We start from the raw sequence: 6779 nt of genomic DNA, 5'->3' as shown, positions 1-6779 counted from the left end.
TGAAAATAAAAATTTGAAATTGGAAATATTTTTTAAAAACAAACTTTTAACTTTTTTTTTTTGAGGGGGGGGGGAGGGAGTGTGGGGCTGGTGGTTGGGGGTTGAGGATGGGGTGGGTGAAAATAAATTTTTGAAGTTGAAATATTTTCTAAAAACAAACTTTAATTTTTTTTTGGGGGTGGGGGGTGGTAGGGGGCTGGAGGGAGGGGGTGGGATAAAAAAATTGAAGTTGAAAAATATTTTTTAAAAATAAGCTTTAAATTTACTTTTTCATAAATTTTTTTTTGATTTTTTCAACAAAAAAGTTGTAATTTGAAATTGGTGGAAAGTTTTGGAAAATGTTTTCCTTGATTTTTGAAGGAAAGTCATTTTCCTTGAATTTGAGGAAAATTAATTGATTTGGAAAACATTTTCCAAAACATTTAACCCAACCAAACATGAGAAGATTGGAAAAACATTTTCCGAAAAATATTTTCTTTCATACCAAACACACCCTAAGTTATGGGTTGGGTAATTCTTCTCATGAACTTTCAACTGTTTGGAGGCATAAGCTATAACTTTGCCATTCTGCATCAAAAGACAACCCAAACCCACTCTAGATGCATCACAATACACCACAAAGCCTTGCGCACCTTCTGGTAAGGTCAAAACTAGGGCATTAGTTAACCTTTTTTTCAATTCCTGAAAGCTTTTCTCAGAAGCTTCAGACCATTGAAATTTCACTGTCTTCTGAGTTAACTTGGTCAAAGGGGATGAAATGGATGAGAACCCCTCTACGAACCTACTATAATAGCCAGCCAAACCCAAGAAACTCCTAATGTCTGTTGGAGATGTGGGTCTAGGCCAATTCTGCACTGCCTCTATTTTCTGAGTATCAACTTTAATTCCCTCTCCAAACATAATGTGGCCTAAGAATTCCACAGACTCAAGCCAAAACTTTAAGGAATTCTCGTACCTTAGCCTCTTTCAGTTCTCGGGGGGAAGAAATACCCCAAGAAGGCCTCCTCAAAACAAGCCCAACTCGCAGGCGGTGCATCCTCAGCTCTGTTCTTCTTCCATTTTGTCAAACCAAGTCCTAACAACATTCTTCAGTTGATATGCAGATAGTTCAACTCGCTCAATGTCAGCAACATTCATAACATCAAACACCTTTTATAGCTCCTCAATAAAGTTCTCTGGATCCTCAGTAGTGCTTGAACTAGTGAAACTTGGAGGGTTCATCCTCAAGAACTCACGAATCCTTGAAATGTCAGCCTCTTCTTGTCGAGCTCCTCTTTGTTGCCCAACCTGATTAGTCACATCTTGACTTAGCATCCTAATTGCTTCCCTAAACTCAGCATTGGTAACTTTTACTTGGAGTTGCACTTCAGGTGCTTTGGGTACCCCTTGCTCCTCAACATTACGCCTAATAAGACGACCTCTGACAGCTCTTCATGAATGCATGATTATCTGAAAACACGCGCAAACACAATTTGGAGAGAAACTTTTCAAGATCAAACTCTAACACACGAAATGAGTGTGAAAGAAGTGAGAAATTTTCCTAACTGTTGCAGCCTCCTAATTATAGATGTGGCATGCTTCACACCGATAACTAGGACTCTACAGACACGCCCTCATATATTCCCTAGGACTCTTGAACTCTGTGCTCTAATACCAAGTCTGTCACGCCCCAAGCCTACATCCTGGGCGGGACTGGCACTCGAGAACCATTGCTGGCCCCAAGTGAACCTTTGGCTTGGCTTACTTACTCAATGGAATACTTAAACATAAGAAATATATAACTTATGCATAACTTAAGAAATAATATCATACCCAAAATGGCAACTCAAGTCTTCAACGTATACAACTGAAATGAATAAGACTAAATAACTATAATTATCTGTCTACGAAGCCTCTAAAAGAAAGAGGGATGTCGGGACAAGACCCAGATCATCCTAACAATTGAAAACTAGAAAGCAAATGATAAAACGAGTCCTCTGGAATGCTAAGAGGATCACCAACTTACTCTGAGTGCTAAACTTGATCAACGAGGTGCTGGATGCTAATCCTGGTTTGCTACGTCTGCATCATAAGACGATGCAGGCCAACTGGAATCAGTACATTGAATGTACGAGTATGCGAGTTGGAATGCTAAACACAACTTAAGCTTTAAAAGGATCTGAAAGGAACACTTACCTTGGCTTTACTCAACTCATGAATAAATCAACTCAACATGGAGTGTAAAATAACAATAATAGTGCAATTTATACCAAACATTTAGAACAGTAAATCACAACTCAATTTGTTAAAGATATGCAATAACAAACTCAACTTTACTCATATATCAAAGTAATATAGTTTATGTGGGAGATTCTCTAATCGAAAACCACCACTATGAGCCTAAGTGATGATACAACGTCTTGTCCACGCCGCCATAACTGTCCTACAGTTTATGCTAAAAGCATCTTAAGGAGTAATCTAAAAAGTATGATCCGTTACTACCCATGATGGCTACATGGTTTATGGAGACTTGACTTAAGATGAACTCGCATCCCCATATCGGTGCTCAATACTACTCCTAAAATATACTTAGCTCATATGCTTTTAAAACAAACTTCTTTCTTTGGTTTGAGATAATTACTCAAAACTTAGCTTAAAAGCTCTCTTGGAATCGATGTTCCCTTTCTTTCTCAAATGTGAAAAACATTTTAAACTCTTAGGGAATACATAGTCCCCATATGCTTCTTTGAAGAAATGAACTTCAATCTTTACTGTTTACTTAACTTGAACTTGAAGCCTTAAAACAAATTTAAAAGCATTTGCAAAAAACTTCTTGAAAAGTCTCTTAGAACTTCCTAGACTTGGCACTTGATTTTCCTTGAATTTGAATTTATGGATTCAAGGTTGTGATTCATGTTTCTGGATGATTTCTAGTTGTTTAGAAGTCATTTAAAGTAATTAGAATCAATAGGAAGTGTTGAAACACTATAGAAAGTCTTAAACAGACTGAATGACGAAAAACTGGTGAAAAAAAACGATTAAGGTGCATCCCGGGCGCGCCGCACCAGCCCCAACTTTCTGGGACTCCTTTAGGGCGCACTGCAGGCGCGCCGCTCCAGCCTCTCTGGCGCTATGGAGTCGCTACACGCCTGGCCCTTCCCAGGTGCGTCTGACGAAAATCTCAACTCATTTTATGATCCTAAATCAATTATTTTTGATTTCTTTTCTCAAATTCACTTTAGATTCAGGTACCCAAAACATATACTCAAGAATCTAACTCAAACAACTCAAGGAAACAACACTTTAATATCAAGAAACTCCTTAATCTCAACTCATGCTCCTGAATGAAAACAATTCAAGAACAACTACCACGAACATTCAAAATTCCAAAACGAATTCACGCTGAATCAAACATGCTTGGCACGTGCGTGAACAAAGCCAACGTTATGAAAGTCTCACATACCTTGTAGGATAATTCCTTGGCGAAATCCACAACCAAATCGCATGATCTTGGCGAATCTTGAGCTTTCCTTCTCCTTTCTCCTCTTTTCTCTTTTCTCCAAGCCCGAGCGTAAATTTACAATTTTTCTAAATTGACCAAATTCAGTATTGACCCTTAATTAATTCGTTAAAATGAATTAAATAAATTGGGTAAGAAAAAGACCAAACTACCCTTTAAAAATCCGGATTGGACATTTCCTTATTTGAACAACCCAACTTCCAATGGGCATAACTCACTTATACGAACTCAGAATCATGCAAACTCGGAGGTGTTGTAAAGATTATTCCAAGATCTTTCCTAAGATATCTGGAAACACACCTAACTCATCTTGAGATAGAAGTTATGGTCGTTTGAAGTCGTCCAAAAAAAATCCAACCTAACAAACTTAACAATTTTCCAGATTTTATATTCTTTCCAAAAATGACTATTTCCACTTTTAAATTTCTTTCTAGTTCTTTTCTAGTTACGGGGTGTTACAAACTGTTATTCCTAGTTTGTTTTGAAACCCATCAAAAACTTTTTTTGTCAATGGTTTGGTATGAATGTCAGCTACCTGATCCTTGGGCCTCACAAACTGAGTAAGAAGTTGTCCTTTGGCCACTTTCTCACAAACAAAATGATAGTCCATTTCAACATGTTTGGTTCTAGCATGCATAATTGGATTACTTGTCATGTACAAGGCACTCAATTTATCACAATACAATGTAGGATCAGATTAGAGGAACACCCCAATATCATGAAGTAGATATATGATCCATGTCATCTCTGTTGCAGTGGAGGCCAATGCTCTATAGTTGATTTCCTAGTGGTGATACAACCTCCCCAATCAACATTTGAATATCCATACAACATATAAGGTGATTGTGAAATAATTCTGAGTCCAAAGTGTAGAGTACCTTTGATGTATTTGAGAATCCTTTTGACTCCTTGAAGGTGTTAAATGTTTGAAGTTTGCATAAACTGGCTTGCTATATTCACAACATGAATGATATCAGGTCTTGTGAGTTCCAAGTACGGGAAACTCCCTACTATCATTCTGTATAAGGAGGTGTCTGTAAGACTTCCCACAACTTCGTGTAAGCTATGCTTTTGAGCCGAATGAGTAGCTATATATAGCCTTTGCCAAAGTCATCTATGTCTTGCCCAACAACTCATCAGCATACTTACTCTGACTCAAGTGAATTCCCCCTGCGAAATACTTAATCACTACTCCTAGGAAGATGTCATGACCCAAAAAATGGACGTGATGTCACTTGATTATTCCAACCAACATAAGTCAGCCTCAACCCAACAAAAACAAAAGAAATGCGAAAATATAAAGCAAGAACAAGATAAAGTGGAAAAGCTTATTCATTATATTAACACCCTAGAAATCCAGTGGTCACGTGTCCAAGCCACTAAATATATAAAGTGCGGAATTAACAAATAAATGTATGTCTCAGTCTTTGTTTTTCAAATGGAACAAAACTTAAAAAAGGAAAAGAGGGCCTAAACATCAAAATGCATCAAATCACAATAATCAATCTATCACCGGAACCATTTCCCATCAGTACAATATCACTAGATGGAACCATTTCCCATCAGCTTTATATCAACTCACTAGCCAGAACCATTTTTCATCGACTTTATATCAAATCACTAGCCAAAAATGACCTCGACATCACAACACTTGCTGGAAATGACCTTAGCATAATAGGACTCATAGGTAATGATCTCGGCATCATAAAAACTTGTCAGAAAATACCTTGACATCATAACCATTACATGTCTCATCACGGTGTTCAATAATCAATGCACACAGGCAATATCACACCACATGAAAGAGACAACAACTCATGCAATTCAAGTCCACATTCATTCTATCAATCATTTCATTAATGAATAAGGGTCACAATAAGGTAATTTACATCATCATGTTCATTACATAGCCTTTTCAATTTCAATCTCTTTTTATTCATTATGATTTATCAAGTGGAAAATTAGTCTTTCACCTCATCCCTATTACTTCTATCACACTAACAATGAAGGGAATACACGAATTCTACGAGAATACAAGGTTTATGAGATCACCTGGATTAAATCAATCAATAAATCACTCAAAGAATTGAGTCTTCCCCTTCCGAATCACTTTCAAAGCCACACAATCAAATTATTTTATCTTAAGAAAATAATTGAATCGCCATTGATGAGTTCTCAAAGCGCCAAAAATGAAAATGTAGAAGAAAACCTGAAATTAAGGTTTAACACTACCAGGGGTCTACGAGAATGCTGACCCGTGCCCGCGAATGGGGGATTTAATGTGTTGGATCTCTGTGAACGCGATAAGTCTCTCGCGAATGCGGAGGTCAACGTCTTGACCTCCCGTGAATACAGTTGAGACTCTAAGAACACAAGTCCTCACCCCCTCTAGTCCGTGAATGCGGCCACAAGCTCCATGAACATAGAGGGTGCACCAGAACACATTAGAAGAAAAAATATCCAACTATCAAACTCCGAATGGACACTCGGGATTTGTTCGAAACCCCGTGCACATAAATAAAATATGTGAATCAATTATACTAAATGTTCCAGACTCAATGGAATCGTCTAAATACGAATTTGAGTTCTCCCTGAGCTGACTTCCATGAAAACTACAAGAAACTAACTTAACACCTAAAAATGCTAAAACAAGATTGGTACCTTACAAAAATCAACCAAGATGTCACCTAGCTTAAAATCATCCCCCAAATTTAACGAAACTCCAGGAATATGATACGAGAATCCAAACCCCGAATGGTTTTCAAAGTCAACCCAAATGCTAAATTTTCACAGTTGTACAACTTAGGACCTCATATCCTTAAAAGACTCTGAATCTAAAACTGACAACTCTCACTTCTTAGATTCCACATTTTGGGACTGATGGAATCGATAGAATTCTATTCTAATATTTGAAACTCCAAAAGACTCCAAAAACCACTTTTAAGCAATTTTGCCTTGCAAGATTACAAACTTACCAAATTCTCAACTTTTAACTCAAAGTTTGAAACCAATTTTCAAAACTCGGGGTCAATATCGGGTGGTGAAAAATAGTAAATTCACGAAAAGTTCCAAATATGACAAACCACGTCATTACATTATCCACCACAAAAAACCATGTTCGTCCTCGAACATAAAGCAAAAGAAATTACATGAAGCTTTGAAAAGCTGAGGATATCTGACACACATATCTGATTCTGTGTCCTAAGTCGCCTTACCGACTGAACGGTGCTTCCACTAGACTTTCACTTAATCAATCTCTTTGGCCCTCAGATTTCAGGCC

The sequence above is a fragment of the Solanum stenotomum genome, chromosome 4 (assembly GCF_019186545.1).
Source record: "Solanum stenotomum isolate F172 chromosome 4, ASM1918654v1, whole genome shotgun sequence".
In the NCBI taxonomy this organism is placed as follows: domain Eukaryota; kingdom Viridiplantae; phylum Streptophyta; class Magnoliopsida; order Solanales; family Solanaceae; genus Solanum; species Solanum stenotomum.
Note: the sequence above shows the minus strand (reverse complement) of the source record.